The 12111-nt window shown below is 29.2% G+C and overlaps 1 long non-coding RNA gene across 19 annotated transcripts in view; it reads left to right on the top strand.

The window, feature by feature from the left end:
• Nucleotides 1–12111, top strand: part of LOC149129133 (uncharacterized) — a 34850-nt gene that overhangs the window by 18447 nt on the left and 4292 nt on the right. For 7 of the 19 annotated variants that reach the window (XR_016240423.1, XR_016240420.1, XR_016240428.1 and 4 more), the window contains exons 2-3: nt 7370–7537; nt 9894–10961. This is a non-coding gene — a long non-coding RNA (uncharacterized LOC149129133). Of the gene's footprint in view, nt 1–7369; nt 7538–9893; nt 11661–12111 lie in introns of those variants that run through there. The other 12 variants (XR_016240417.1, XR_016240432.1, XR_016240431.1 and 9 more) reach the window with 2 other exon arrangements.

Here is a 12111-nt window from a genome sequence, read left to right as displayed (position 1 = left end):
TACTAGATTCATAATATATACACATACATACATTACTAGATTCATAATATATACACATACATACATTACTCGATTCATAATATATACACACACATAGATCACTAGGTTCATAATATACATACATTACTACTTGATTCATAATATATACACACAAGCACACACATTACTCGATTCATAATATATACACACACATTACTCGATTCATAATATATACACACAGCTTACTCGATTCATAATATATACACATACATACATTACTCAATTCACAATATATACACACACATTACTTGACTCATAATATATACACACACACTACTTGACTCATAATATATACACACACACATTACTCGATTCATAATATATACACATATATTACGCTATTCATAATATATACACATACATTACTCGATTCATAACATATACACATACATTACTCGATTCATAATATATACACATACAAACATTACTTGATTCATAATATATACACACACATTACTCGATTCATAATATATACACACACGTTACTCGATTCATAATATATACACATACATAGATCACTAGGTTCATAATATACACACGTTACTACTTGATTCATAATATATACACATACATTACTAGACATTGTAGACACTAAATTATCATACTTAAATGTTGTAGAAACTAAATATATAGAATGTAATCATATTTAGACATTGTAGACACTAAATTATCATACTTAAATGTTGTAGAAACTAAATATATAGAATGTAATCATATTTAAACATTGTAGACACTAAATTATCATACTTGAATGTTGTACAAACTAAATATATAGAATGTAATCATATTTAAACATTGTAGACACTAAATTATCATACTTGAATGTTGTAGAAACTAAATATATAGAATGTAATCATATTTAAACATTGTAGACACTAAATTATCATACTTGAATGTTGTACAAACTAAATGTATAGAATGTAATCATATTTAAACATTGTAGACACTAAATTATCATACTTGAATGTTGTAGAAACTAAATATATAGAATGTAATCATATTTAAACATTGTAGACACTAAATTATCATACTTGAATGTTGTAGAAACTAAATATATAGAATGTAATCATATTTAAACATTGTAGACACTAAATTATCATACTTGAATGTTGTAGAAACTAAATATATAGAATGTAATCATATTTAAACATTGTAGACACTAAATTATCATACTTGAATGTTGTAGAAACTAAATATATAGAATGTAATCATATTTAAACATTGTAGACACTAAATTATCATACTTGAATGTTGTAGAAACTAAATATATAGAATGTAATCATATTTAAACATTGTAGACACTAAATTATCATACTTGAATGTTGTAGAAACTAAATATATAGAATGTAATCATATTTAAACATTGTAGACACTAAATTATCATACTTGAATGTTGTAGAAACTAAATATATAGAATGTAATCATATTTAGACATTGTAGACACTAAATTATCATACTTAAATGTTGTACAAACTAAATATATAGAATGTAATCATATTTAAACATTGTAGACACTAAATTATCATACTTGAATGTTGTAGAAACTAAATATATAGAATGTAATCATATTTAAACATTGTAGACACTAAATTATCATACTTGAATGTTGTAGAAACTAAATATATAGAATGTAATCATATTTAGACATTGTAGACACTAAATTATCATACTTGAATGTTGTAGAAACTAAATATATAGAATGTAATCATATTTAAACATTGTAGACACTAAATTATCATACTTGAATGTTGTACAAACTAAATATATAGAATGTAATCATATTTAAACATTGTAGACACTAAATTATCATACTTGAATGTTGTAGAAACTAAATATATAGAATGTAATCATATTTAGACATTGTAGACACTAAATTATCATACTTAAATGTTGTACAAACTAAATATATAGAATGTAATCATATTTAAACATTGTAGACACTAAATTATCATACTTGAATGTTGTAGAAACTAAATATATAGAATGTAATCATATTTAAACATTGTAGACACTAAATTATCATACTTGAATGTTGTAGAAACTAAATATATAGAATGTAATCATATTTAAACATTGTAGACACTAAATTATCATACTTGAATGTTGTAGAAACTAAATATATAGAATGTAATCATATTTAGACATTGTAGACACTAAATTATCATACTTAAATGTTGTACAAACTAAATATATAGAATGTAATCATATTTAAACATTGTAGACACTAAATTATCATACTTGAATGTTGTAGAAACTAAATATATAGAATGTAATCATATTTAAACATTGTAGACACTAAATTATCATACTTGAATGTTGTAGAAACTAAATATATAGAATGTAATCATATTTAAACATTGTAGACACTAAATTATCATACTTGAATGTTGTAGAAACTAAATATATAGAATGTAATCATATTTAGACATTGTAGACACTAAATTATCATACTTGAATGTTGTAGAAACTAAATATATAGAATGTAATCACATTTAAACATTGTAGACACTAAATTATCATACTTGAATGTTGTAGAAACTAAATATATAGAATGTAATCATATTTAGACATTGTAGACACTAAATTATCATACTTAAATGTTGTACAAACTAAATATATAGAATGTAATCATATTTAAACATTGTAGACACTAAATTATCAGACTTGAATGTTGTACAAACTAAATATATAGAATGTAATCATATTTAAACATTGTAGACACTAAATTATCATACTTGAATGTTGTAGAAACTAAATATATAGAATGTAATCATATTTAGACATTGTAGACACTAAATTATCATACTTGAATGTTGTAGAAACTAAATATATAGAATGTAATCATATTTAAACATTGTAGACACTAAATTATCATACTTGAATGTTGTAGAAACTAAATATATAGAATGTAATCATATTTAGACATTGTAGACACTAAATTATCATACTTAAATGTTGTACAAACTAAATATATAGAATGTAATCATATTTAAACATTGTAGACACTAAATTATCATACTTGAATGTTGTAGAAACTAAATATATAGAATGTAATCATATTTAAACATTGTAGACACTAAATTATCATACTTGAATGTTGTAGAAACTAAATATATAGAATGTAATCATATTTAAACATTGTAGACACTAAATTATCATACTTGAATGTTGTAGAAACTAAATATATAGAATGTAATCATATTTAAACATTGTAGACACTAAATTATCATACTTGAATGTTGTAGAAACTAAATATATAGAATGTAATCATATTTAAACATTGTAGACACTAAATTATCATACTTGAATGTTGTAGAAACTAAATATATAGAATGTAATCATATTTAAACATTGTAGACACTAAATTATCATACTTGAATGTTGTAGAAACTAAATATATAGAATGTAATCATATTTAAACATTGTAGACACTAAATTATCATACTTGAATGTTGTAGAAACTAAATATATAGAATGTAATCATATTTAAACATTGTAGACACTAAATTATCATACTTGAATGTTGTAGAAACTAAATATATAGAATGTAATCATATTTAAACATTGTAGACACTAAATTATCATACTTGAATGTTGTAGAAACTAAATATATAGAATGTAATCATATTTAAACATTGTAGACACTAAATTATCATACTTGAATGTTGTAGAAACTAAATATATAGAATGTAATCATATTTAAACATTGTAGACACTAAATTATCATACTTGAATGTTGTAGAAACTAAATATATAGCATGTAATCATATTTAAACATTGTAGACACTAAATTATCATACTTGAATGTTGTAGAAACTAAATATATAGAATGTAATCATATTTAAACATTGTAGACACTAAATTATCATACTTGAATGTTGTAGAAACTAAATATATAGAATGTAATCATATTTAAACATTGTAGACACTAAATTATCATACTTGAATGTTGTAGAAACTAAATATATAGAATGTAATCATATTTAAACATTGTAGACACTAAATTATCATACTTGAATGTTGTAGAAACTAAATATATAGAATGTAATCATATTTAAACATTGTAGACACTAAATTATCATACTTGAATGTTGTAGAAACTAAATATATAGAATGTAATCATATTTAAACATTGTAGACACTAAATTATCATACTTGAATGTTGTAGAAACTAAATATATAGAATGTAATCATATTTAAACATTGTAGACACTAAATTATCATTCTTGAATGTTGTACAAACTAAATATATAGAATGTAATCATATTTAAACATTGTAGACACTAAATTATCATACTTGAATGTTGTAGAAACTAAATATATAGAATGTAATCATATTTAAACATTGTAGACACTAAATTATCATACTTGAATGTTGTAGAAACTAAATATATAGAATGTAATCATATTTAAACATTGTAGACACTAAATTATCATACTTGAATGTTGTAGAAACTAAATATATAGAATGTAATCATATTTAAACATTGTAGACACTAAATTATCATACTTGAATGTTGTAGAAACTAAATATATAGAATGTAATCATATTTAAACATTGTAGACACTAAATTATCATACTTGAATGTTGTAGAAACTAAATATATAGAATGTAATCATATTTAAACATTGTAGACACTAAATTATCATACTTGAATGTTGTAGAAACTAAATATATAGAATGTAATCATATTTAAACATTGTAGACACTAAATTATCATACTTGAATGTTGTAGAAACTAAATATATAGAATGTAATCATATTTAAACATTGTAGACACTAAATTATCATACTTGAATGTTGTAGAAACTAAATATATAGAATGTAATCATATTTAAACATTGTAGACACTAAATTATCATACTTGAATGTTGTAGAAACTAAATATATAGAATGTAATCATATTTAAACATTGTAGACACTAAATTATCATACTTGAATGTTGTAGAAACTAAATATATAGAATGTAATCATATTTAAACATTGTAGACACTAAATTATCATACTTGAATGTTGTAGAAACTAAATATATAGAATGTAATCATATTTAAACATTGTAGACACTAAATTATTATACTTGAATGTTGTAGAAACTAAATATATAGAATGTAATCATATTTAGACATTGTAGACACTTAAATGTTGTAGAAACTAAATATATAGAATGTAATCATATTTAAACATTGTAGACACTAAATTATCATACTTGAATGTTGTAGAAACTAAATATATAGAATGTAATCATATTTAAACATTGTAGACACTAAATTATCATACTTGAATGTTGTAGAAACTAAATATATAGAATGTAATCATATTTAAACATTGTAGACACTAAATTATCATACTTGAATGTTGTACAAACTAAATATATAGAATGTAATCATATTTAAACATTGTAGACACTAAATTATCATACTTGAATGTTGTAGAAACTAAATATATAGAATGTAATCATATTTAAACATTGTAGACACTAAATTATCATACTTGAATGTTGTAGAAACTAAATATATAGAATGTAATCATATTTAAACATTGTAGACACTAAATTATCATACTTGAATGTTGTAGAAACTAAATATATAGAATGTAATCATATTTAAACATTGTAGACACTAAATTACCATACTTGAATGTTGTAGAAACTAAATATATAGAATGTAATCATATTTAAACATTGTAGACACTAAATTATCATACTTGAATGTTGTAGAAACTAAATATATAGAATGTAATCATATTTAAACATTGTAGACACTAAATTATCATACTTGAATGTTGTAGAAACTAAATATATAGAATGTAATCATATTTAAACATTGTAGACACTAAATTATCATACTTGAACGTTGTACAAACTAAATATATAGAATGTAATCATATTTAAACATTGTAGACACTAAATTATCATACTTGAATGTTGTAGAAACTAAATATATAGAATGTAATCATATTTAAACATTGTAGACACTAAATTATCATACTTGAATGTTGTAGAAACTAAATATATAGAATGTAATCATATTTAAACATTGTAGACACTAAATTATCATACTTGAATGTTGTAGAAACTAAATATATAGAATGTAATCATATTTAAACATTGTAGACACTAAATTATCATACTTGAATGTTGTAGAAACTAAATATATAGAATGTAATCATATTTAAACATTGTAGACACTAAATTATCATGCTTGAATGTTGTACAAACTAAATATATAGAATGTAATCATATTTAAACATTGTAGACACTAAATTATCATGCTTGAATGTTGTACAAACTAAATATATAGAATGTAATCATATTTAAACATTGTAGACACTAAATTATCATGCTTGAATGTTGTACAAACTAAATATATAGAATGTAATCATATTTAAACATTGTAGACACTAAATTATCATACTTGAATGTTGTAGAAACTAAATATATAGAATGTAATCATATTTAAACATTGTAGACACTAAATTATCATACTTGAATGTTGTAGAAACTAAATATATAGAATGTAATCATATTTAAACATTGTAGACACTAAATTATTATACTTGAATGTTGTAGAAACTAAATATATAGAATGTAATCATATTTAAACATTGTAGACACTAAATTATCATACTTGAATGTTGTAGAAACTAAATTATCATACTTAAATGTTGTATATATATATATATATATATATATATATATATATATATATATATATATATATATATATATATATATATATATATATATATATCATATAGGAGTGGCTGTGTGGTAAGAAGCTTGCTTTCCAACCTCATGCTTCCAGGTTCAGTCCCACTGCATGGCACCTTGGGCATGAGTCTTCTGCTATAGCCTTAAGCCGACCAAAGCCTTTGTGAGTGGATTTGGTTGATGGAAACTGAATGAAGCCTGTTGTGTATGTATATATATATATATATATATATGCGTGTCTGTTTGTCCCTCCACCATCGCTTGACAACCGATGCTGGTGTGTTTGCATCCCCGTAACTTAGCGTTTCGGCAAAAGAGACTGATAGAACAAGTACTAGGCTTACAAAGAATAAGTCCTGGGGTCGCTTCGTTCAACTAAAGGTGCTGCTCCAGCAGGGCCACAGTCTAATGAACCAAAACAAATAAAAGATAATATGGTCACAATGAATTGTCTTATGATGAATTTCTCTTCTGGCAAATTTTTCCAGACAGGGGAAGGGAGACATATTAGGGTCTCCCCTGCTGTCCCTTATTCCCACCACCACCTGTCACTTTTATTTATTTGTAAAAAGTACTTTTTGGGGTTTTTTTTTTTTTTTGCTTCTCATTTTTCTTTTCAGTTTCAGTAAAGGAGTCGCCCCACTCCTTGATGGGTTGTCTCCTCAGTCGTCATCATCATCATCAGATGAAGAATCGTTTCCATTGGAAGTAAACCCCATTGGGGCCAGAGGAGAAAAATGAACCTCGTCCCCCCAGAATACGATGAAATACAACATGACAATCAAATGGTAAGTCAAAAATTTATTGAGAAAAAAATTGTTTGAAAAAAAAATGGATATAATTGTAAATAGACAATAAACGATGAAATTAATTGTAAAGACATAACCACCCTGCAGTGGGGCCAGGGTGGACGTCTCATCCTCATTTGTATAAATTCATTTTTCATATGTTATATGTCCCCACATACTTTGTTTGTCCCCTCTTTGTGGCCCCTTGTGGTTAATAAAAAAGCACAGTGCATTCTGTCAACACCCCAAATGTAAAATTCTTCCCTGAAGACAGAGGCTGGTGTTACCCAATGATGGAATCAAGTTACAATCATTATTTTGGACCACCAAGCCCCTCCTCCACAAACAACTGCTGGATTCTCAAAGCTCTTAGTCAACCCCTTTAATTCCTGATACCATTTATATTCTGTGTAAGTCGGACCTTTTTATCTGCATACATGTGTATATTTTTTGTATACCAACATGTCTAACTTGCTTCTCCTTACATTTACTCCTCTTCCTGCTCAAGTTGAAATCTCTTGAACACTATGAAGTGTATTCTATGTTGAGACTACCTGTCTCTAATCTATAAACTACATACATATGTATAGGTGCAGGAGTGGCTGTGTGGTACGTAGCCTGCTGACCAACCACATGGTCCTGGGTTCAGTCCCACTGCATGCCACCTTGGGCAAGTGTCTTCTACTATAGCCCTCGGCCAACCAAAGCCTGGTGAGTGGATTTGGTTGACGGACACTGAAAAAAGCCTGTGGAGTTTGTATGTATATATATATATATATATATATATATATATATATATATATATATATATATTTTTTTTATTTTAGTTGAAGAGCGTAGGCTCGAAACGTCAAAGTCTTTCTCTATTGCCGAGCGTTTATCCTGCATTTGAGAATAAAATTATTTCCTTATTTGTATCTTATATAGATTTTGAATTTCTTCCTGTAATAATAATATTGTATATGTCTTGAAATGTTTGCCTTGCCTTAATGTTTAGTGTCCGGTTTAAAAGTTATGTATCCGATGCATTGGAAATCTGCAATGAGTCCATAAATACCGTCCCGGCTATAACCCCTGGAGCCCTAGTAATCCGTTACAGTACTTATCTAGTGTACCTAATCATTTAAATCACCTGTAAACTAAACCCCCATACTTTTTGTGAATCACCATCATCGTCGTTTAACGTCCGCTTTCCATGCTAGCATGGGTTGGACGATTTGACTGAGGACTGGTGAAACCAGATGGCTACACCAGGCTCCATATCTTCGAAACGTCTAGTTAGAATAGAGGCAGCTGACGAAGGAATAATTCCAAGTGGCTTTCTGTTTTCTTATGTGTTCGTTCCGTTGTCTGTAGTTCATTGTTCTAACGTCCTGTACCCTGATATGCATCTCTATACACATGTAAATGTGAGTATGTACATATATGTGTGTATACATGCATATATATCCTTTGTATTATTATATATATATATGTAAAATACAAAAAAGGGACAAGAACGCAAAACATCCAGAGAGATGATACAAAGAAATCAAGGATGGGTCATTCGGAGTTTTCTTTCCTCAGTCGAGTTCCAGATTCTCTTTGCATCTGTGTTTGTCCTCCGCCACCACTTCACAGCCGGTGTTGGTGTGTTTATGGCCCCATCACTTAGTGGTTTGGCAGAAGAAAACTGATAGAATAAGAACTGAACTTTAAAAATAAAACACTGCCAGGTTTGACTTGAATGGTTCAACCTTTGAATGTGGTGCTCCAGCATGGCTGCAGCCAAGCATTTTGTCCAGGCTGCTAGAAATGTTGCCAGGTCACTGAACTGAGGCCAAATGGTGAAGATTACTGTAATTATAATTAACGGAAACATTTTAATTAATTTAAAGTACACAGTGATGAAACAGAAAGATTCATTTCATTAATTAATTGTATTCTTTAATTAATTATTGTTATTTCACCCCAGGTCAGTCCTGATCCAGGCAGACCTACGATTAAACATGTTCCAGTCGTGACCACCCCACCTTATATTCAGGCATAGTGTATCTAGAACTACATTATCTAATGTACAGCGTAGCAGTTAGTATTAGTGGCTGTAGTCGTTCTTTAGCCCCAGGTCACTCCTGATCCAGTCAGACGTTCCAGTTGTGACCATCCCATCTTTTACTCACACACAACCTATAATAATAATATTGTTACTCATTAAATTATTTAATGTTTGTTTAAATCTTAATTAAGGAAATTACTGAACATATATTTTAATTAAATCAATTAAGAGTAATTAGCCGAAAGTAAGACTGCAATTCCACGAACAGGCATCTCCGGACACTTAGAAATCTATATTTCTTTTATCTTTCACTTGTTTTAGGCACGAGCCCGTGGCCATGCTGGAGTACCACCTTGAAGAATTCTACAACCAAATGAATCAACCTCAGGAATTTTTTCTTTTAATCTTACATCATTTGACAGAAACCATTATGGGGTCAGTTGGCCCCATAATAGGTCTGTGCGGTCATCTGACAGGGACAGTTTCTTTAATTAATTTATACGAATTGTATGCATGTTTGTAATGGTTAGATGGGGGTGGGGAGCGCTAGGAATGTGGCTTGTGGGGGTAGAACGCCTAAAATGTTGGACTAGTTGGTTACATGGACTCCAGTGGTCAACTGGCACCTATTTTATCGACCCCCGAAAGAACGAGAGGCCTCTGGAAATTGAACTCGAAACATAAAGACAAACGAACGGCTGCCAAACATTTCGCCCACACGTGCTAACGACTCAGCCAGCTCCCTTTGCTTGTTTCACTCATTTGACTGCGGCCATGCTGGAGCACCGCCTTTATAGTCGAGTAAACCGACCCCAGGACTTATTCTTTGTAAGCCTAATACTTATTCTCTTTTGCCGAAACCACTAAGTTACGGGGACGTAAACACACCAGCATCGATTGTCAAGCGATGGTGGGGGGACAAACACAGACACACAAACACACCTACATATTTTGAGGGAGGGGACTAGTCGATTATGTTGACCCCCTAGCGTTTTAATTACCCTAACCCTTATAGGTTGAAAGGAACAGTCGACATCGGCGGAATTTGAACTCAGAACGTAAAGACGGACTGAACACCGTTAAGCACTTTCTCCGGCGTGCTAACGATTCTGCCTTTAAAAATAATAATAATGTTCGTAATCCTTTCAATTATACGCATGGGCGGGGGTAGTTAATTACATTGACCCCTCAATGTTCGTCTTTTAATTAATAATCGGTCCCAGAAGGATCTTAGAAGCTAAAACACATTCGTCCAGCGAAATAAAGATTCTGATCGCAGAGAAACAAAGGGAAGTAACTCGGAGAAGCCAGAGTAAAATAGAGACGTTACAGATAGATGGCGCTGGTGTTTGTTGTTGGTTTGTCATAGCAATGGCGGTGAAGATGGCGGTAGGAACTCGTTAAAATTACTCTTTTCCTTGTTTCAGTCCTTTTGACTGCGTCCAAGCTGGAGCACCGCCTTTATAGTCGGTCAAATCGACCGCAGTACTTATTCTATCGGTCTCTTTTGCCGAAACCGCTAATTTACGTTGACGTAAACACACCAGCATCGGTTGTCAAGCGATGTTGGGAGGTGGGGACAAACAGACACACAAACATATACACACACATACATATATACAACGGGCTTCTTTCAGTTTCCGCCTACCAAATCCACTCCTTACGGTCTTTATTTCTTTCTCTGTCTTATTTCTTTGACCGGTTTCAGTCAGTATTTGTATCCGCCATCACTTGTTTACAACCCCAGGACCAGACATTTTCTTTTCTTTTCGATAATTTATTAAGTTTGATTCGTTCGACGAAAACCGTTCACAGGGAACACGTCTGTGGAATGCACAGCCACTTAAACATTAATTTCACCGTGCCCCAGTCCACTTACCTGGCAAAAATCACTTACACCTGTAATTCAAAGGGACCGGCCTTGTCACATTGTATTTCTTTGTAAATTACGTGAAGAAGACGTGTCTGCGGAGTACTGAGCCACTTGCATGCTAATTTTCTGTTGATTGAATTGTAATCGATATGTCACTTTCGCTTCATACTGTTTTATTGACCTTGAAAAATAAAGCTGACAAATATATACACATACATTACTAGATTCATAATATATACACACAAGCACATACATTACTAGATTCATAATATATACATACAAGCACATACATTACTAGATTCATAATATATACACATACATACATTACTCGATTCATAATATATATACACACACACACACACACACACACATTACTAGATTCATAATATATACACATACATACATTACTCGATTCATAATATATACACACACACCTTACTAGATTCATAATATACATACACTACTAGATTCATAATATATACACACACACTCTCACTACTAGATTTATAATATATACACACAAGCATATACATTACTCGATTCATAATATATACACACACACACACACATTACTAGATTCATAATATATACACACAAGCATATACATTACTCAATTCATAATATATACACATACATTACTAGGTTCATAATATACATACATTACTC

The sequence above is a fragment of the Octopus bimaculoides genome, unplaced genomic scaffold (assembly GCF_046866305.1).
Source record: "Octopus bimaculoides isolate indiv1 unplaced genomic scaffold, ASM4686630v1 contig145, whole genome shotgun sequence".
In the NCBI taxonomy this organism is placed as follows: Eukaryota; Metazoa; Mollusca; class Cephalopoda; order Octopoda; family Octopodidae; genus Octopus; species Octopus bimaculoides.
This window is presented reverse-complemented; position numbering and strand designations above follow the sequence as displayed.